Here is a 23774-nt window from a genome sequence, read left to right on the forward strand (position 1 = left end):
TTATTAGGCTTAAGTGGCTTTTTTAAGGTAAGAATAGCAAGTTATAAACCATCTGATTACAGACCCTCAATATTTTAAGTACCTTTTATATGCTAAATTCTGTGCTTTGTATATTTGGTATAAGAAAAAGTAGAGGGCTGGGGTTATAGCTCAGTGGTTGAGTGTTTGCCTGGCATGCGTGAGGCACTGGGTTCAATCCTCAGTACCACATAAAAAATAAAGATATTGTGTCCATCTACAACTAAAAAAAAAATATTTAAAAAAAGAATAAAGAAAAAGAAAAAGTAGAAATTTTCTTGGAAATATCTCTATATGCCCTTACCAAATAATAAAAGAAACTAATCCTGGTTATGTTTTGTTTCAGTACTAGAGAGTGAACCCTGGGGAGCTTTACTACTGAGTACCCTCCCTTGAGGCCTTTTTATGTTTTTAGTTTGAGACAGGATCTTGCTTAGTTGATGAGGCTGGCCTTGAAATTGCCATCCCCTCCTGCTTCAACCTCTTGAGTCCCTGGGATTATAGGTGTGTGCTAGCTACACCCAGATATTAAGCTGCTTAATTTTTAAAGTAGCCTAGTCTGTGACTGAAATATCTTAAAAGCAATATTTTTTTTCAGTTTGGTTCAATTCAATTAGGTAACTCATTTATTCTAGAATCAACCATCAATAGTCATTCTATCAAGCATATTAAATGAAATATGGTATTTTCTAAAATGTCTTTCATGTTTCTGTTTCTTTTTCATGTTATGTGCTATTAAGCCCTGTGGGAAGCTGGATGACATGTCTCACCATGTGGTTCATTTTCTTGGTTGCATTGTTTTTCAACCTGCTAGTCATTTTAACAACATTCACATCTTGTACATCACTGCCTTCCTCCAAGTTGTTCATAGGCTTGATTTCTGTGTCTAACTTATTCATGAGAATCTATACTGGCATCTTAACTTTTCTTGATGCCGTATCCTGGGGCAGATTTGCTGAATTTGGCATTTGGTGGGACACTGGCAATGGCTGCAAAGCAGCTGAGTTCCTTGCAGGTTTTTCCTCAGAAAGTGCAATATTTTATTAATGTTTAGCAGCTGTTGAAAGAAGCTTATCTGCAAAAAATATCATGAAAAATGGGAAAGCAATCATCTCAAGCAGTTCTGGATTGTAGCCCTTTTTGCTTTTCTGGGTGCTGCAGTAGCAGGCTGTTTCCTCCTTTTCCATAGAGGGGAATATTCTGCATCACCTTTGTGCTTGCCATTTCCCACAGGAGAGAAGCCATCATTAGGATTTACCGTGACTTTAGTGCTGTTAAACTCACTAGCATTTTTATTAATGGCCATCATCTACACTAAACTTTACTGCAACTTGGAAAAAGAAGACCTCTCAGAAAACTCACAATCTAGCATGATTAAGCATGTTACTTGGCTAATTTTCACCAACTGCATCTTTTTTTTGCCCTGTTGCATTTTTCTCATTTGCACCATTGATCACTGCAATCTCTATCAGTCCTGAAATAATGAAGTGTGTTACTCTGATATTTTTCCCATTGCCTGCTTGCCTAAATCTGGTCCTGTATGTTTTCTTCAATCAAAAATTTAAAGAAGACTGGAAGTTACTGAAGTGACACATTACCAAGAAAAGTGGATCAGTTTCAGTTTCCATCAGTAGCCAAGGTGGTTGTGTGGAACAGGATTTCTACTATGACTGTGGCATGTACTCACACTTGTAGGGTAACCTGACTGTATGTGACTGCTGCGAATCATTTCTTTTGACAAAGCCAGTATCATGCAAACACTTAATAAAATCACACAGCTGTCCTGCATTGGCAGTGGCTTCTTGCCAAAGACCAGAGGGATATTGGTCTGATTGTGGCACAGTCAGCCCACTCTGATTAGGCAGATGAAGAAGACTCCTTTGTCTCAGACAGTTCTGACCAAGTGCAGGCATGGTAGAGCCTGCTTCTATCAGAGTCAAGGATTCCCTTTGGTGTGCGACGCTTACAATCTACCAAGAGTTAAAGACCGAATTACTGTGTTTGTAACTATTTCCCCCATCAACCAAATTCACAGTGTTTATAGAGTGAACCATATTCTATTCTTTCATCTGGGAAGCACTTCTGTAATCACTGCCTGGTGTCACATAGAAGGGGAAGGTGGAAGTTTATTTTTCAAACCTGATATTTTTCAAAGAACAGGTGCCTAAATTATTAATTGGTGAAAAATGCAATTTCCAAGGAATGTGTGGTCTATTTGAAACAGAACTTGAAAAGGATTTGAGGTGTGGTATAGCAATATAACTTTTAGGTTTTTTCAGATTCATAAGGAGCAAATTTATACCTATTTCTGAATTAAGCACAAGATAAAGGACAGCTGTTAATATTTTTAAAAAGGTAGTTCAAATGTGACTTTATATAACTGACAAAAGAGTCTTGCTAATTTTACCTAATATTTGATCATTATTCTCAGGACAACTTACTACAGGGCCAAAAAAGGGCTTGTCTTGATTGTCTCCCAACTAGAACTGTGAGAGTACACATAGGTATCATTGTTTTCTATTTCCACTTTTACATGAGAATCATAGATTTTGTTAAATTGCTTTATAAATCTATATAAACCTGAAGATGTTTTAAAAATCATATTAACAGCTGATAGAATAAAAATATCAGTACATTTGTTTGGGGTCATTTTACATTGCTTTGTTATGCTCACCATGATTTTCAGTGTTTTGCAATTATATTACTAGTACAAAATAAATGGCTAATTGATGTGTGAGTTGAAGTAGTTTTGGCTACACTACATACTAATGAGATTTTAATAGTACCTAAGGGATTTGATGGCTCCATGTAATGTTCCCATTAATAAATGCTTCTTAATATCATTGGTTCTACTGATATTTTCCAGTTTTGTTGGTATGTCATCTATTTACAGTATGGATTACACAAAAAGTAAACTGGGGTCATTTTTTAATTGGAGGAAGCTGAAAATAAATATGACACAAAGCACATAATTTATTTCTTAGTGAACTGGATTCTCCTAAACTTATGTTATTACTTGTATGCTTCTATAAAAATTTCCCATACCATGACTTACAAAAAAACCTATTCAATAGTTCATATGCTGAGTTCTGGTTAAACTAGACAGACATATCATTAAGGGGGTGGGGGAGAAAGGATAAGGTTTAATCCTATGTCTTTGAAAATTAAAAATTTTACCTGATTCTCATCTAGGGTCTTCTGCCATGTTTTTTTTGTAGAGTCTTAAAGTTATGATTGCCCAATAAGTTTTTTGAACAATGTACTAAATAGCAAACCTACTGCCATATTATTATACTGGATATACTAAAAAAATTAAGCTAGATTACAGTTTAATAATTAAACTGTACATACTGTGCATATAAAGAATTTTTATCTTATGTAAATTATTTTTACAACACAAGTAGGGAAACATGGCTTCTGTTCAGTTCGTTTAATTAAAGCTACCTCCTATAGTGACTGCCAGTAGCAGAATGTTAAATTGTGGTTTATATACTTTTTTCATTGTAAATAATCTCGGTTGTACATTGTCAGTGTAAAAACAGAATCTTTGTATATCAAAATCATGTAGTTTGTATAAAATGTGGGAGGGATTTATTTACAGTGTGTTGTAATTTTGTAAGGCCAACTATTTATAAGTTTTAAAATTTGCTATCACGGTTTGTATATTTACACATCTGATAAATATTAAATCATAACTTGGTAATAATCTTAATTAAACTTGTTTTCTCAAAATTCAAGTTATTGAAAACTTCATTCATTTAAAAAATAGAATAGCAGATATACAAAATCTGTGGTAAACTGTGCTATATATTGTATGAAATACAATATTGTACTCTATGTTTCAAATTATTAAAGTTTCTAGAAAGCAATATATTTTGCCTTAATTTGTAACTAAGTATGTTAAAGCATTTACTATCTATTATGGAGACAAATTTAAAAAGTTTTAAATAGAAAAGACATTATTAGAAAAAATGTTGGAAGTAACCATTAGAAAATATTGTTTGATAGTTATCTGTCAATATTTAAGAACACTTAAACTTAAAACTTTTATCCTGTCTTAAATCTGAACTATATTGTGGAAAACATATTTTGAAATATAAGTGAATATCACCAATTTAATCTTTATTTAAAAGCAAATGATTAAAAATATCTACATGATATTAATTGTAGTCAGTTGCCTAGAAATGTAGTATTACAATCTCCAAGCTCTCTTTGGACAAATGAGAAAACAAAGGGTTTAATAAAATTTAAGTGAATGCCTGAACCACAGCAAATTAGATACCAATCAAAACTTAGTTCCTCTTAATTTTGGCTATATTTTGTAGGTGTTAGTAAATGTGTATGCCTCTTCCTGTTTTAAAATTTATATGTGTTTGAAATTTTCACAATAAAAAGAATGGTTTAGGTACCCCTCTCCCTCTCCCCTTCCCATGCCCACCACCAAAACCACAACACACAATAAACCTTGTTTCATCTTTACCTTATTCACTAGCCCCTCAATCCTTCTGCCTCTTAGATTATTTGAAGCAATCCAAGACATATTGTTTCATCTGTAAATTTCTAGGAATAATTATTTTTAAAACTAACTAAAATTGGCATGATTTTTGTTACAATGTCATACAGGAATTTGTAAGGAAAAGTCATTCTTCACTTACAGGTTACAGAACCAGTAAAAAAAATCTCAAATATACCATGAAAGTGAAAATAAATGAGTAGTAAGAAAAGACATTAGTAAGTAAAACATATGGGAAAAAATCTTTTAATGCTTTTTATACCCTTCTTTATGACTTCTTGGCCCCAATAATGTAAAGGCAGTATAAGAGACCCCAAGACTTGACTACATTCAAATATGTGTACACACAGCATGGAATTGCCCCATAGTCTTTGGGTCTCCAGTATTGTTAACATATAATGTAATTGTCATAATGATGACCCTGAAGCATGAAGGAAAGGGCTTTCTTTTATAAAGCATTTTTTAAAAAATAAAACATCTAAAGGAGGAAGGGAAGTATATGACATCTTAGATTCCCATACCAAAAAGTTACAGTGCAAAAGCTTTGGCATTCAAGTGATACAATTTACTCTTAAATCTGTCAGATCCTGAACTAGAAATTTTGAGGATTAATTAGATAATATGACTGTGATGTAGATTATTTCCTTAATATTATAGAGGAATAAATTAGGATCAGAAAGGTCAACAGCTTATTTATGGAAATTTATTAAGAGAAAAACCATTGATTAAAATTCTTTTTCTTTCATAGATAAAACCTGTGAGTTTTCCACTATGCTTGCATTAGGTTATGTCTGTTGGGAAATTTCTCCTAAAGCTTTCTTCCTTATGAAGTCCTAAAACAGTTTAGGGTCTTTTGATATTACTGATTCTCAAAATGTTCTAATGAAAGGTTTTAGCCAGACATGCCAATATTGAATTATTGGGGTAGAGAATGAAAAACTCTACTAAATAAATTTTATTCTTTGATCAATTTATTACTCACTTGGATTGCTCTGATTTTCTTCATTTCACTGTTGTTACTAAAATTTAAAAATATTCCATTTAAGAAGTTTTAAGCATACATATTTATTTTTTTGTGGTAGGGGAATCAAACTCAGGGTCTCCCATGCTCTGTGCCTCTAGCTGGCATATCATATTTTATTATAGCTTCTGCTTCCAGAATTGTCTTTGATTGTTAATATTTTTATCATATATCAATGTCCTGTGTCAAATTTTGTAGATCTAAACTTCATCAAGGATGGTGTATTACTCTTTGATCAGTAACAACTTTATGTGCTATTTTTAGTCATTGTCTGTTTTCACATGATACTTCTACCAGTTATACAAATTTAGACAGAGCTAAATTTACACCAGTATAAATAAAGCATCCAGCTTTATAATGTCTGTCATCTTTCTTGCTACCTTTATCCCCATCTCCAATCTCCGAGTTCCCACAAAATATTCTTTCCCCATAAAATACACATAACAGCATATTTTAATTACATTTGTCACCACAAAAAGATGAGGAATTTAGAGTAACAGCAGTTTTTATCCCAGTGCTTAGCAAAGGTTAGAGGCTTAGCACATAATAGAGGCTTAAAAAAGTAAAAACAATTCGCAGGTGTAGACAGACTAGATGCCTTAAGACGCCAGGCAAACAAGATGTATCAAAACACTAAAAGATTGTCCTAAACCTGCATTATTTTTTGGTAGCAGGGATGGAACCCAGGACCCCATGCATGCTAGGCAAGCACTTTACCACTGAGCTACTTCCCCAGGCCACCTAAACCTGCTTTCGTGGATACACTTGTAAAGTTAAATTAAATCAGCCTCAAAAAAAGCATGACCTGTTCAAGGAAATCAAGACTGGTGCATATAATCCTGACCTTATGTGTGTGTTGGGGTGGGGGGTGTGTGGTGGAGGGGTGGATGTTAGTCCTTAATTCTGCCTCTTTCCCTTTAAGAGGAGTTGCTTTATTTAGTAATAACGTTATTTCAAATACCAAATGGTCTGCAACAACACCTCAAAAAAAGCCCAGGCCCCCGGAAGGTGTCAGCTGGAAGAGACACAGAATTGAATAAGTTCACAAGCAACAGGCACCTTCCAGACACAGGAAGAAGGGCAGACAGAGAGAAAGCCAAGTTCTACAGGCCCAGACACAGCCCTCGCGTCCTCCTTGCGTCGCCATGGCAACGCGGCACCCAGGTGGCCCGGATTGGCCGGGCCCAGCGCGCGCGGGGCCTGCTGGGAGATCATGTCCCAGCTGCAGCTTGGCGGGTTTGAACTTGGCGGGCCAGATGTGGGCCAGATGTGGGCTGTGTGGCGGTGGAGTGTTGCTTCTCCCCCTCCTGGCATCCTGTTCTCTGCGGACTGCAGTTCTGAGTCTGAGGCCTCCGTGGCCTCCTTCTCCGTCCTCATAACGGGTCTCCGGGGACAGAGGCTGGGGGCGGTGGCGACGTCTATCTGTTGGTCGCCGCTGCCTCAGGGCTGCAGCAATTCCACCATGTCACTGTTGTCTCCACTCGGCCACCAGAGCTTCTCGTTTGACGATGAACATGGTGACAGAGAGGATGAGGAAGATGTGGACGAAGATGCCCATGACTTAGAGGCCGAGGTGTTGAGCCTGAGAGGAACGGAGTTACTGGGGCGCGCCAGGTAAACCTGAGGCTGCCCGACCGATAAACCGGTCCCAAGGTTCCTTGGACCCTTCCAAGTACCTTCAGCAAACCAAAACAATCTCCTGTCTTCCACCTTAGAGGCTGAGCAGGCGCCTGCATCCTTAAATGCAGCCCTTTCTGCAGAGAGTCCTGGGCCATTTCTTAAAGATGATATGTTTTCTGATTCTTAGCCCTTAAATTGCTGCTATCTCAGTTTCCTTAAAAAGGACCCGTATATAGTCTCGAACACACAAAACTGCTTCTATTTCAGGAGTTTTACGAATCCTCAGAAATCCAGATGGTGAACTGAAGAACTCTTGTCCATAATCTTAGTTCCAAAATGTGTTTTATGTAGTAGGTTGTAATAGTGTAAAGAGCTGAAGCATAGAAATTAGTCCACGACAGCCGCATAAGGACACAAGTGCAAAATACTGTCTAAGAACCAGAAAGTCTTTTCCAGAAACTGAGTCTGCTGACATCTTGCTCTTCGACTTCCCAGCCTCCAGAACTATAAGAAATAAATTCCTATTGTTTTATAAGCCATTCCGCTTATGGTATTTTATTATAGCAGTCTGAACATTCTAAAACAGGCACAAAATCATAAAATTTCTATTATGGAAAAGAGTAGGGTAGGGAAAAATTAAAGGTATGGGAAAATTCATATTACATACTACAGATCAAGAATCAAAATGCCAACACCACACCCTAGAGATCCAGGGGAAAGGCCTACCCCACATATGCACTGAGAGCCACCCTGTGCTGGGGTTTCCTATTCACCAAAGTGTGGTTCCACAGCCCAACATCAGGGTACTTATAGGCTTGAGGCTGCCACCACCACAAAACTTGGATATCACCACTACTATCAAGGGACAACAATAAGGACCTGGCGTCACCAAGGTCCCTGTGGCCTGGCTGCACCACAAATTTCTCTATTGGGGTGCTAACAGTTATCCTGCTACTGAGTTAACAGGGAATTTTGCATGGGGTTGCCTATCTCTTATTTCTCCTACTAACATCCAACTTCTTATTATTATCCTCACTAATCATATAATCTAATACCTCCATATTCTCACATCCTACCTCATAAACATCTCAGCCAACCTCTAAGTCCCCCCTTTTACCACTAGAAACTGTAAACCTCTATGCAAACCTATTTACTATATGGTAGAAGATAACTGAATTCATCATTTCTGATTATAGTGACAAATGTGTAAATGTAAAAATAGAAACTAACTGATATATGGCTGCATATTGGATACATTAAATGCTGTAATATTGATCTCTTCCTTTAAAGTGAGGTATTGGTAACTTATAGCGACACTATAAGACAATAGGGCAGAAGCTGCAATACTTTGGATCCACACTGTGAGAGAGGAAGACACATAGACATCATGAAATTAACTAAAATGATTTGGAAATTAAAGAACAACCTAAGTGAGCATATATAGGTAAAAATTGATCACTCTGACAAAGAGAGAACAGAACAAATACAGGTTGCAAGAGATAACTTCAAGAAAGAGATAGAGATACTGAAAAAAAAAAAACTAGAAATCCTTGAAATGAAAGAAACAATAAGCCAATTAAAAACTCAATAGATAGTATCACCAACAGACTAGATCACTTGGAAGACAGGACCTCAGACAATGAAGACAAAATATACAATCTTGAAAATAAAGTTGACCTCACTTGAAGATGGTAAGAAACTATAAATGGAATATCTAAGAATTATGGGATACCATCAAAAGACCAAATTTAAGATTTATTGGTATAGAGGAAGGTTCAGAGACTCAAACCAAAGGAATACACAATCTCTTCAATGAAACAGTATCAGAAAATTTCCCAAGCATGAAGAATGAACTAGAAAGTCAAATATAAGAGGCCTATAGGACACCAAATGTACAAAATTATAATAAATATATACCAAGACACATTATAATTAAAATGCCTAGCATACAAAATAAGGATATAATTTTAAAGGCCACAAGAGAGGAAAATCAGATTACATATAAGGGAATACCAATTCAGAACTCAGAAGGTTTTTCAACCCAAAAAATCAAAGCCAGGAGATCCTAGAACAACATAAACCAAGCTCTAAAAGATAATGGATACCAACCAAGAATCTTATATCCAGCAAAATTAAGCTTCAAATTTGACAATAAAATAAAAACCTTCCATAATAAACAAAAGCTAAAAGAATTTACAGCAAGAAAGCCTGCACTATAGAACATTCTTGGCAAAATATTCCACAAGAACAAAATGAAAAACAACGATTAAAATCTGCAAAGGGAAGAACTACAACAAAGGAAAAGCCAACCAAAGGAGAAATCATGTTAAGCTAAATACCAAAAATAAACAAAAACGGCCAGTAATACATATAATTCATGTCTCTTTTAACACTTTTTTTTCCTTTGTGCAGGGGATTGAACCCAAGGACTTGTGCATGCTAGGCAAGCACTCTACCAACTAAGTCATATCCCCAGAACTTTCAACCCTTTTTGATAAATTTTTACACATAAAAATTTTAACTACAATATCATCTAATTATTTAGGTTTTTTATATTTTTTGTTTTCCATTTCTCTTCACAATGTTATACAAATATTTTCTTTAAAATTTTTAGCATTTTATACATTATATTTTAATATATAATTAATCTGGTATGTATATACATTGCCTGTGATATGGGATGAGGTATATTTTACTTTCTTATAATTAAAAAAAAACATTATTCAAGATTCAAGGATGAAAAATATCAATTAGGGTAAAAATTATTTAATAAAGTATTTGTAAAGGTAAGGACAAGTTTGAGGGAAGCCAACAAATTTTGTGAAGTACCTGTCCTTCCATAGACTTGGAGAGGTAAGAGGTGAAAGAAGAGAGAGCCATTAAGAAAACCTTGTAGGAGAAGGCAACCTAATTGAAGTTATTCCCACCAAAAGCATGAAGAAACCAATTCACAGTCTAATAAATCTTGTGGGGAGGAATAAAGCATCTTGCTCTACTCTTATATTCTAAATTCATCTTTTTGGTGTTCCTTTCTGATGTAACTCAACAAGAAACCACATAATAAGGAGATTTATCATGCAGCCTACAGCATATATCTCACCAAAAGGTGAAAGATGGAAAAAGGAGCTAATATGGCAGCCATTGGTTACATGAAGCTACTGAGTACTTGAAATGTGTCTAGTCTGAATTGAGGTGCGCTACATGTTAAATAGATATTGGATTCCAAAGAATTACTAGGACAAACAAAAGGAACATGAAATAGCTTAACAACAATTATTTTCTTTGCAAATTTTGTTGGTAATCCATGGGTTAAATGAAAATATATTAAAATTAATTTCTCTAGTTGTTTAAAAAAAGAAGTTAAAAAAACAAGGTAACATATTCTATATCTTGATTGTAGTACTATATATAATACTATATATATATATATTTATTTATATATTTATATATATATATATATATATATATATATATATATATTGCCATTTTTTATATTCATGTTGTCAAAAATCATGTAAGTATAAAACTAAATAGGGCAAATTGTACCATATATAAATTATATCTCAACAAACAGGACTCTAAAAGAAAATCTAGCTCATAAAGTGATTTAACGGTATTTGGCACACACTAACTACCTGATAAATATTGGCTATCATTATGATTCATTAAAACAACCAGCATCAGGTTGATTCACAGTGGAGTAGAAAAGGGGAGCATAGGAGGAACAGACAAACTCTAAGAGGGGAAGGGAGGAGGCATGGGGTTAGAAATGATGGTGGAATGAAATGGAAATCATTATACAAAATACATGTATGGTGTGAATGCATTTTGTATACAACCAGAGATATGAAAAATTATGCTCTACATGTGTAATATGAATTGTAATACATTCCACTGTCACATATGACAAATCAGAATTTTAAAAAAGATTTCATTAGCAGAGAAAAACCATTTTGAGTTAAGCTAATTGCTATAGAGGATTTTGAGTACTCAATCAGATCAAAGGTAAATGATGTCATCCACCAAAAACTGTAACTGTGGTTTTATGAGAGCAAAACATGGCATTTTCTGGCTATGCAAAAAGGACATAGGTTGTGAAAATAGGACTGACATAAATATAGCATAGTGGTCAGGAGTAAGGGCTCTGGAGAGGGAAGATCTGGGTTCTACTACTTGCTAGCTAGGTGACCTCAGGAAAATTAATTTCCCTTTCAGATTCTCACTGTAAGCTTGGGTCATATTTTCTACCTTGTTGCTCTGCAGACTGAATGCAAATTAAAATACACATTCATGTTTTTGGCACAGAGTTCTAAAAACTGGCAGATACTATTGTGAATTATTTTTATCAAAGGGAATGTGTGTCTTTCTAGTCCCTGGAGTAGAGCACATACAGATGGCTTGTGCAAAAGTGTGCCAGATCATTAAGGAAATACTACAAAATAAATGAAGAGGAATCAGAACCTTTAAAAAAAAAACAAGAATCAAAATGCCATCAGACTTGTCTACATTAACACTGGGAGCTAAAACATTACCCAGAAATTTCTTCAGACTTCTGAGTAGAAATTACTTCCAAAGAATAATCTATATCCAGCCAAACTATCAATCAAGTATGAGGATAAAATATATCTTCAGGTATTTAAAGTCTCAAAAATTATTTTCCATGTACCCTATTTCAGAGAGCTACTAGAAGATTTACTCTTCCCAAACAAGAATATAAACCAAAAAATGAAAAGCAAGAAATCCAGGAATCAGGGGATTCGACTTAAGAAATAGATCCACTTATGTGAAGTAGTGGTAGATTGTAAAACACTTGGCAGGTGCGAATATATATATATATATATATATATATATATATATATATATATATATTACAGACCCTACAATTGCAAACTGTGATTAGTTAATTGCTTCTTGAAGGAAACTGTTAACAAAGATAAAACCTAGTTTGCTGTGTATTTACAGACCAGAGAGTCAAAATACAGATATTAAGATTTTGAACGCTCCATTGTCTTCCCCAAATCCTTTATTTCAGACAATTCAAACACTCTTTTGACACACAAGCATTTGAAGGTTTTCTTTTCTTTCTTTCTTTCTTTTTTTTTTATTTGCTTTTGTTCTGTTTTGTTACCATTCTGGGGATTGAACCCAGAGATACTTTACCACTGAGCTATATACGAGCCCTCCTTATTTTTTATTGAGATAAGGTCTCAGCTCAGGCTGACCTTGAAATTGAGATCCTCCTGCCTCAGCCTCCCAAGTAGTCAGGACTACAGGTTTGTATAACTTGCCTGACTTAAAAATTATCAGTCAAGAAGTACCACAAAAAATTTTAGCACTGTTGGTAAACAGCATAAAATGTAGGTTAAAGTTATTTTGCACATATTATCATTTGAAATTATAGTCTCAATATTCTTCTTTAAGAAGAAGATACATTTTTAGAATTGTATTTAGAAAAGCCTCTTTCCTTATCCCTTCCCACAAACAAATGTGCACATATGATTGTTAGTTTGCTCCTTATGGTGTTCCTCATTTGGAAGTCTTTTTTTATAAATAAGATTGTTTCTCTACAGCCCACCAGTCCATTTATTGAAGCATAATTTTATAACAGAAGAGTAGCTTCTCTGAATAGACTTTCTAAGATAGGCTTAAGACAAAGGTGACATCTTCCTCCTGAGCACAATGTCGATGTGCTTTGCAGAAAGGAACAAATCTGTTGGTGCTAACAGAAGTAGGTGTTTTTCTTTTAAAGGTAGTTAGTTGTAGAATTCTAACACGTGGCAGTCTTGTATTTTTAAATGCAGTAGAAAATGTGGGACTTCATCCCCTAGCATTTAGTTTTGGTAGTTGTCTTTGCTTTTTGTTGTTGAATTTTTTTTAAGTTCTTCAGTAGAATCTTCATCACCTTGGTAGGGATGAATTATAAGTGGTTCTATTCAGCAGCATAGGAAAGTTAAATTATCTCAGAACTCTGTTAACAAATAACTCCCAATAATCCTACAGTACAATATCAGTGCATGTAATCAAGATCCTGAGTGCCACTTGGGCACAGTAGTGTATGTCTGTAATCTCAGCTACTGCAGAGACTGAGGCAGGAGGATCCTAAATCCAAAGCCGGCTTTGGCAACTTAGTGAGACCCTTTCTCAAAATACAACAAAAAGGGTTGGGGATGTAGTTTACTGGTGGAGTGCTTGCCTCAAATGTTTAAGGCTCTGTGTTCAATCCCTGGTAATAGCAGTGGGAGGCAGGGGGGGGGGAGATAGTGCCTTCTAAATCATCAAAACTTAATTCACAAAGGTACAAAAACAGGTAAGAAAAAATCAAACAGATATTGTCATTAATTGTTGAACATGACTTTGAATCTTGTAGAGTTTCTTAATAAAACACATCCCCACGCTTCTCAATGACAATTGACTAACATGCTTAATAGATTTGTATAAATGTATGCAACCCCTTAATATTTTTTAAGACTGATGCCAGTGTAACATTATATTTATGTTTGCTAAGCCTCTTTAAAAATATTATTTGGTTTGGTCATCAAATGCCTTTTATGAAGCAGGTGTATTATTTGCATTTTACAGTGAAAGGCACCGAGACACAAGGAGTTTAAGTAATTTGTTCAAGGTCTCACAACTAGTATGAAGAACAGAATTACATAGCTGGTTTTTATGTTTTATGTTTTATTTTTAAAACTACGTATTTGATTGAAATTGTCTGAATTAAAACATTGTGTTAATAATCCTAACTTGAAAACAAATCAGTTAATTTTATTCAGTTTATTTTTAATTTAAATGTGTCCTAGCCACTAACTAGATCTGTTATTAAATAGTTCATATCTATGCATATATCATGTTTATCTTTAGGAAATGACCAGTGATTTCACTAGCACATGGTCTGCTATTCAGTGCTTTGGTTACTAATATGATAATTAAGTAAATTTTTATTGCTTAAATAGTTCCCAATATTACTACTGACTTTTTTTGAAGTAGTGCAGTTAACATATCTGTCACATCTGAGCCCCAGTCCTTTCCTGTGACATTTAGTAGTTTATATTCAGTTTGTCTGTCTCTCAATTATTTTTTAAACTATGCTTCTGTAACATGCGAAATTTTAAAATCTGTAAAATTTAATGTGCTCAGATTTTACATTCCTGTTCTCAATGTGTACATGAATGATCTCCTCTTTCTCATACAAAAACCCAGATGCTTTGTTTTACCCCCTCTAATTTCTGCATACTGTTAGTCCTTTGGGGAATTAATCCTAATTCCTACAGTGTTACATAGGCATTTCAAGAATCCTTAGAGAAAGTTATCTATCAGTATGTGTTTGTTTAACTCTAGATATTTGTAGAGCAATTGAAATGTTGGAAAAACTACAAAGGAGTGGACAGGTACCACCACAGAAACTTCAGGCTTTACAAAGAGTCCTTCAAAGTGAGTTCTGCAATGCTGTAAGAGAGGTGAGTAAATATGATTAAAAGTTAATACATTTAACTTCACAGAGGAAATCAAACATGATATATTCCAAGATTTAAAATATAACATCTTTTATGTTTTGCAGGTATATGAACATGTCTATGAAACTGTACATATCAGTAGCAGTCCTGAAGTGAGAGCTAATACAACTGCAAAGGTAAATTTGTTTATTTGCCAAAAGTGAGAATTCTTCATAAATTAGAGGTTGAAAATATATAATTATTAGATTCATAGTAAGCTTATTTTAGAAGCTAACATAATATCTTTCAAATTATACCAAGCTTCCCAAGTACTAAGAAGTAGAACATTTTTATTACTGTATGTAGTTTGGATAAGGCATTGAAAATGCTCTCACATACATTAATTATATACATATGAAATACATAATTGTGTTATATACAACATATTTACATGTAAAATAGCATCAATTTTATAGTTGAAGATGAATTTCTCATTGATGAGGAAGTATCAAGATTAGATTATTTGTCTCAAACCACCACACAAATAGTAAATGGAAGAATAGGGTTATTTGATTTATCCTTTACCCTAGCTCTGCAAATATGGTATAATGTCAATAGTAGGCTACCTCTTCAGGGCTGAAGATGGAGTTTGTGTGCTTTTCCATATCAGATTTTCCCTCATAATACATTATTTAATTGTGTATTACTTGGATAGATATGTTAATTTGAGTAGTAGATGACATACTAGACTTTTAATCATTGCAGATTATTTTTTATTGAGTTCCTGGTTTCCAAAAGGACAGACTGGATTCTCTATTGAATACAAATACTTAAACTTGTGGATATGGTTTATCAGAGTAGAAAATAGAAATTTATTTTTTATACCTGAGTTGTATAACCTTCACAGCTTATTTAGTTTTTGAACCTTAGTTCTGTTAGGTAGGAAATGAGTGCTTTTTTGGGTCTTCAAATAAGTCTTGATTTTCTTCTTACCCCTTGCACCTTTGTTCATGTACCCTGATCCAGCATGAAAAAATGGTACCAGATTCCTTGATTAACTTTAAAAACATAATGAAACAGGAAAATCTTAATTTTGTGTTAGAATTTAAAGAGCATATAGCTCTATTAAATCTTCTGTGTTTTTTTTTTTACTTGTAATTATATAGTTTGCTAGAGCAACAAAAAATATTCATGTTGGCTATACATGTGCCTGCTTTTCTTAATATAGAGACAATTCTTGATGTATTATTTATTTTGTGTATGGTACAAAGAGTATACAAAGAATATAGCAGCCAAAATGACTATATATAAGAACAACTCTGTGTGGGTTGTTATAGGTATGGTGTATTTTACACAAATGCCAGGCTATCTGGAGTTGAAGCTCCGGACTGTTAGTGCATTAGGGTTGAATATTCCTGTTTAAATGTTATGTGCCCAGCAAGCCTGCTTGTCAAGCTCTGCACATGGAACTACACAAAAGTTCTAGACAGTGGATGAGAGTGTGCCAAAAAATTCTGTTTTATACATAGTCCTGGAGTGTGTATTCTTTAAGTTATTATTTCTTTTGGGGGGTTAGGGGTACCAGAGATTAAACTCAGGGGCATTCAACCACTGAGCCACATCCCCAGCCCTTTTTTGTATTTTATTTAGAGCCTTGCTGTTGCTGAGGCTGGCTTTGAACTCGCAATCCTCATGTCTCAGCCTCTGCTTACATTTCTTAAAAACCTCTGCTTAGCCTCTCAGAATGACCAGTGAATTTGTGAATACCCACACATCAAAAATATGCCTTACAATGCAGAATGAATTCTTTAAAAATCATGTTACATGCATTCATAAATATACCACAGGAAATTTCATCTTTATGTATAAATAAAAAGAATCAGTCAAATATAAATGAATGGATTAGCCAAAGAAAGTCAAGGAGATTGGGGAAAAGAGGGGAAAGGGGGGATTATGAACTGAAATTGAATTTCATGCAGCGTGAGTTTGTCAAGATGAATCCAGCTACTATTTATAACTGTAAAGCTCTGATTAAGTGTGTGTGTGTGTGTGTGTGTGTGTGTGTGTGTGTGTGTGTGTGTATATACATGCCTCAAAAGTAGTGAGATAGGTCAGGGATATACCTCAGTGTTAAAGTACATGTTTATTAACATGTATGAGTCCCTGGGTTTAATTCCCAGCACTGCCAAAAAATAAAACAAAAAAGGTATTTTTTAAAAGGAGATGAAGTAAACAAAGTTCATATATTTTAAATATGTAAAATTTTCTTTCAGGTTACTGTCACTGCATTTGCTACCAGTGAAGGACATTCTCATCCTCGAGTTGTTGAGCTACCCAAAGAGAAGAGAGTCTTGGGTTCAATATTATGGGAATCAAAGAACAAAACTCTCCAATCTATATATCTAGAATAATTCCAGGTGGAAGAGCTGATAGGCATGGGGGCCTTAAATGAGGAGATCAACTTCTTTCTGTTAATGGAGTGGTGAGGATGAATTTTATTTATATTTGCAGTAATGTTCTGTGACCACTTGGGGGTGCCTGTGGATTGTAGAAACAGAAGATGCTAGTGCAAGGGATTAATAAACTTTGTAGTTTAGGAATGCTTTAAGTGAATGCTAGGCAGTACTATTTAGGACAGTGGTTGTTTTTTGTTTGTTTCTTTTTTTTAAATGCAGCTCTGGGGATTGAATCGGGAGCTTTGCTCATACTGGTCAAGTGCTTTATCACTGAGCTCTGTCCCCAGCCCAGTGATCTTTTTAAGGCACTCTAAAAGTGGTTTGCATCCCTTCAATGTAAATTACCAGTGCTTAGTGGGATTTTTATTAGATAATTAAACTCTTCAGTAGTTAAAACAGTATACTAAATTAGAAATGTACCATCATATTTACTTTTATAGAATGGCAGTTTCTTGATAAATTCTGACATAGTGCAATAATAAGACATGTATATTGATATGCTAATTACTTGGAACTTAAAAAATGATTTCGAGACTGTAAGCACAATTGATGTATCACTGGATTTCATACTGATAAAACAAGATTTAGCATTGAAAGGATTCAGTATCTCTATAGCTATACCACCCTGAATGTGCCAAATCTTGTGTGAATTGAGGCAATAAAGACTCTCTTTACTTAATTTTAAATATTTGTAGTTGTTGTTACTCTCAAAACCTAAGTATCAATTGTGTGTGTGCACTTTTTCCGGAGCATTGAAGGAGAACATTACTAAAAAGCTGTAGAACTGCTGAAAGCAGCCCAAGGAAAGGTTAAATTGGTAGTACGGTATAAACCCAAAGACTTAGAAGAAATGGAGTCATGCTTTGAAAAAATGAGATCTGCAAAACACACGCAACAGACCTAATACATTTAAAACTTTATATTTAATTTTGCTTTTTAGCTAGAGAAGTTTTACTTGTGACCTACTAATGGCCAAAATGCCAATAATTGTAAAAAACAAAACAAAAAAAAATACAAACTTCCCTTGAAATCCTCCTTGCCATTTTATAAATGCCTATTTTAACACAGGAACATTTGTACTTTTTTAAAAAAAATTGTGAAAGACATGCTAAACGAAGATGGATTTTAAAAAAAATAAGAGTTTGGCATAATTATCAATCCTGTGTTTTAAAAAGTGGGCATTGTAATATTCCTTCAGGAAGAATAGAAATTTCTATACATTTTTCTGCATGTTTGTGAGCACTGTGGTCTTAAAAGATTATTCCACTTTTCAGTGATTTCTCAGAATATAAGTCAATCAGCATTGTTATTTATCATTTAGGTATTATTTAGGTATTTAACACTGGATTGCATGGTTGAATGTGTCTGTAGTCCACTAAAAAACATGCTTGTTATTGATAGGATCATGTTGTTAAATTGTATATTTTCAAAATTAATGGGTGTGTTTTTAAATGTTGGGACCAAAGTAGTATAGAAGAATTATGGACTTAATTTAATTGTAAAATTATTAGAGATATTTGTTGTAGAGCTTAATATATTAAAGTATTGGTGTATATAAAAATATTATTGTTATTGTTATGCTTATATTCTTGCATTACAGGGTAAATAAACCCTGAAGAAATCTTATTTTAATATAGCTACAGCTATAGTAGCTTTTAGGATATATCAACATTTCCTTATAAATTATAGCTTCCTGGTGCAATGTCTCAGCTGTATCTGAACTTTCAGCCAAGTTAAATCTTTTTTTGGTGTTGAATCTCAGTAAATTAAGTAATCTGGGTTTTTTTTTTCTTTCGAAGTAATTCACAATCTGTTCTTTGTGTGGGTTGGCAACTATTTATAATTCTTAAAATAAAGATAGCATAACGAGCCAAATACAGTAGTTTTGCTTGGTACTGTTGGTACTTTTGAGCATGAGTAGCAGTAGCTTGTTTTCATTAATGCAATTTTTATAGTGTGTCTCAGAATTTTAAATCTTGTCATAGAACGGTTCAGTCAATAGCAAAGATACACAAAGTGGTCTAGTATGATGAGGAAATGAAGGAATTTTCATCTTGTAAATGGATGGTTTGTGAATAAAGCTAAACATAAAGTAAGTATATAATTGGTGCTTGATTTGTAAATCACAAATGTTAACCCCCCCCTCCATTTTTTAAATTTTCTTATTACTTCAAAATGAGTTGACTCAGTGTTTCTGAACCTTAGTTGCATATTAGAAAGCCCTGCAGAGCTCAAAAATTATTAATACTTGGGTCCCCTCCCATACAACTAATTCAGGGTCACTTGTTTATTTAAAAAAAAAAAAACATACCAGATGGTTCTAAGGGACATCCAGGGTTGAGAACCGCTAATTCTGTTTGCAAGTATCAGAATAGAATACTTCAATTCGTAGCTACATGCTGATTGATTATATTATTTATTTAGGCATAAAACATACTTGGCATTTCTTATTTGGAAAGTAATAATAGTCTACCTTTTTTATTAAAAAAAACTAGTAGTTTAAATATAAACTTTTAATGTTTAATCTTTATGCCCCTTTTGCTTTAAAACTTACAAAGATAGTGTTTATTCTTTGAAAAAGCAGCTTAAAATTACAGATGAGAAATGTTGTAATTCATGATTACATACTGTCTTAATATGGTCACTCTATCTTTTACTGTAATGCTAGATTATAGTGGCCTAGTTCTTTAAAAGTTTGATGATTCAGATATGTAGGGAGTTATTTTGTTTTGTTGTCATTTTCCTCCTCTTCTAAATTTTTAGTTTATGTTTTATTTTTTCTTGACAAGTATTTAAATAGTTTGGCTCAAATACTTTGTTTATAATTAAAATGGATATTATAGCATGTATGTAGTAGAAGAAATAGCATGGCTTATCTGGAAAGAATGTCAGCATGACTTGGTATAGACTTAAAAGAATACATGTTGTGAATATTTTATAATGTGGAACGATCATTGAAATATTAAGGACTCTAGTAATTGTATTTCCTGAATAAATGTATGTTTATGAATTTTTTAACTTACAGTTTGTTGTTTCCTCTGCCAGCAGTCTGGTTTTACAGTTTTTATTGTCCAAAATTCATTACTGTTGTTTCTTTAAAGGTTATTATAGTAATAGTTAAATAATGGAGAAAAACAAGTCACTTGCTTTCTCATTGCTTTACAAGAACTTTAGAACTAATTTATATCTGGACATGGTTTTTAAAATACTGGCAAATGATATGCTTCTACTTTTTTAGTTCAAGATAATATTTCTCCAAAATGGATGTAAAATAATACTTTTTCAGCAGATGACTTCATTTATCAATTTAATTCTGATTCTAAAGCTTATTTAAAATAAATTTGTATGTGTTATGACCTTGTTCTTTGGAATTGAAAAAAAATGATACAATTAGAAATAGTTGTGTTTCTGAACTCTGTTATCAAATAATTTTGCATAAGGTAAAAATACAATTCATGGTGATTGTCTAAATGAAACTTCAAGTTTCTATATTTTGCTTTGTCTTTCATAAAATGTAACTAAAGGAAAATTTCTGCTTTTTCAAGAGAAGCAGTGTGGTGTGCGATTGACAGCACATATTGTGGGCACCAGCTTCGATGATTTTAATCCCAGTTCTGACATTATTGTGAATGTTAGATAAGTTACTAAGTTCTTCAGTCCTTAGTTCCCTCATCTGTCATCTATAATAAGTGTGCCTATAAGTGTTATGCCATTATTGCCATTATCTGTAAAGCCCTTAGAGAGATGCATGTGTTTGCTTTTATCTTCTCCCCCATGTAAAATAGCTTTAGGACCTTATCAGCAAAATGGAAATAATCATAGTCCAGTAATTAAAATTAGCAAGTTCGTATTTTGAAGTCCAGAAAATGGGATCTTTAAGTTATGCTTAAAATTTTTAGGAAGAATACCATAAAGAAATTACACATTTCTGTCCAAAGAAGCTCATGGAATTCTAATGTTAGTGCAGTTTTTGGGAAGTGGAAGATTTGGACCACACTCGGACTGAAAATCATTGGAAGATAGGTGCAGGTAAGGGATTTGTTAAATAGAAAAGCAGTTTGTAAGAAGATGATCTAGATGGAAATAGTTAACTGCTGGTGTCATGTATTATAAGGCTTAATTCATCATCATGATATATATATATATATATATATATATATATATATATATATATATATAATTTGGCAGTGGGTGGGATTGGATTTAGGGCCTCATGTATGCTAAGCAGGTGCCCTACCACTGAGCTACACCCCCAGCCCCCTGAACTTCTAAAAAGCATGGATGGACAGGGTTAATGCCGGAGGTGTAGTTCAGTGGCATATTATTTGCCTAGCATTGCATAAGGCTAGGTGTATGTTCCATCCCCAGCACTGCAAAAAACAAAAAGACACAAAAATACATGATAATGTACCAGGCAACCATAGTTTAATAAAAGAAAAAAAAAACATTTGTTAGGCTTTACTTTCTTCAAAATTTCAGTAAATCAGACAATTCCCTAAATCTTTAAATTGTTTTGTCATGTTCAGTATTGTTGATTGCTGTGATTTTAATATAATGAAGTGACCCAGGTTTTTATACATTTATTTCTTCAGTGGCAAATGATCTTCACTTGATGAAATTTTTAAGCTTTATATACAAAGCAAGAGGTAAAACTCATACAGAACCAATTTTTCAGTTTTCTTCCTTGGATTTTTACATTTTAAGAAAGGGACAAACCTAGAGTAATGGTATATGCCTCTAGTCCCAGCTACTTGGAGGCTGAGGCAGAAGGATTGCTTGATCCCAGTTTTGAGACTCTCCTGAACAAGGTAGCAGGATACATGCATCTCAATAAACAAATAAGAACAATAAAAAACAGCTGTGCCACATCAGTAACAAAGTATGTGTAAGACCTAATTTTTATCCAGTACAGAAGTGTATTTTGGACACCCATTAAGGAAGATATTGTCCTTCAAAAATTTTTGTAAGGAAAGGAAGTAGAAAATTTTGAATTGAATTTGTTACAGTCTCTAAAGCTGTTCTAACCAATTAGATTTTTTAAAAAATGGCATTGGAAGCACATAAGTTCTAAATATGTGCTAGGGTTTTTGTTTGTTTGTTTTGTTTTAAGTAATTCATCAGAGAGAAAAAAAATTCTATACCCAAGTGAAAAATTTTATTTTTTTAAATTTTTAAAAAAAATTAAATTTTTTAAAGAATTTTTTAAATTCTTTTGTAGTTGTACATGATGAGTGTATTTTGACATAAAACATCTGTAACTTCCCATTCTTGTGGTTGTACATTATGTGAAGTTACACTGGTCATGTATTCATATATGAATATAGGAAAGTTACATCTGATTCATTATCCTGCCTTTCCCATCCTTACCCCACTTCCCTTCCCTTCATTCCCCTTTATCTAATTCAATGAACTTCTGTTCTCTCCCCCCCCCCACATTGTGTGTTATCATGTGCATATCAGAACATTCTGCCTTAGGTTTTTGGGGACTGGCTTATTTCATTTAGCATGATAGTCTCCATTTCTAGTCACTTACTGGCAGATGCCATAGTTTCATTATTCTTCATTGCTTAGTAATATTCTATTGTGTAAACACACCACATTTTCTTTATTCATTCATCTATTTCTGGTATCTCTTCTTTGACAGTCTTGAGCCCTGAATTTAGATGCTACCTAACCTGTAACTGTTTTCAGGTGTTAAAAATGAATGGTCTCCAAAGCATAAAAAGAGAGATTAGAATCCTAATCCCCAGTACCTCATATTATGATCTTATTTGGGGATAGGGTATTTCAAAGGTAATCAAGTTAAAATGAGTTCATTGAAGTAATTCTTTATGGCTGATTAGTACTCCATTGTGTACATATATTACATCCATTCGTCTGTTGAAAGGCACCTAGATTGGTTCCATAGCTTAGCTATTTTGAATTGAGTTGCTATAAAAATTGATGTGATTGTCAGTGTGGTATGCCGATTTTAAATCCTTTGTATATATACTAAGGAATGGGATGACTGGGTCAAATGGTGGTTCTATTCCTAGGTTTTTGTTTTTGTTTTTTGATGAGTCTTCATACTGCTTTTTCAAAGCAGTTGCAGCAATTTGCAGTCCCACCAGCAATATATTAATGTATCTCTTTCCTGACATTCTTGACAACATTCATTGTTACTTGAATCATTTGACAGTAAATGGACAGATCTGGAGATTATCATGCTAAGTTAAATAAGCCAGTTCCCAAAAGGCAAATGTTTTCTCTGATATGTAGAAGCTAAACTACAATAAGGGGAAAAAGGGTATAGAAGTTCAGCAAATTAGGAATGAAGGGAAGGAAGACAGGGATAGGAAGGAAAAACAGATGAATCTGATATTATATATATATATATATATATATATATATATATATATATATATATATATATATGAAAATATCAGTGAATCCCACCATCATGTACCTTCACAAGAATGGGGTCCTAACTAGAATGAGTTATATTCCATGCTTCTATAATTATATCAAAATAGATTCTATTGTCATGTATAACTAAAAAGAGCCAATAATTTTTTTAAAAATCAAGAGCAAAAGGAAAGATTGCTACATTTGTTTAAGGTGGGGAGGAGAATTATTTAGAGCGAACCCTAATCCAATATGGCTGGTGTCCTTACTAAATAAAGAGAATTTGGACACAGAGATAACATAGAGAGACCATGAAGAATCCTTAAAGA

The 23774-nt window shown here is 33.8% G+C and overlaps 2 pseudogenes; both read left to right on the forward strand.

Moving 5' to 3' along the window:
- The window catches only part of LOC144249344 (leucine-rich repeat-containing G-protein coupled receptor 4-like), a 36123-nt pseudogene extending 28953 nt beyond the window's left edge, over nucleotides 1–7170 (forward strand).
- Nucleotides 7171–12851: 5681 nt separating this feature from the next.
- Nucleotides 12852–17965, forward strand: LOC144249345 (protein lin-7 homolog C-like; annotated as a pseudogene).
- Nucleotides 17966–23774: the final 5809 nt, after the last annotated feature.

This window comes from Urocitellus parryii, chromosome 11, assembly GCF_045843805.1.
Source record: "Urocitellus parryii isolate mUroPar1 chromosome 11, mUroPar1.hap1, whole genome shotgun sequence".
Taxonomy (NCBI): Eukaryota; Metazoa; Chordata; class Mammalia; order Rodentia; family Sciuridae; genus Urocitellus; species Urocitellus parryii.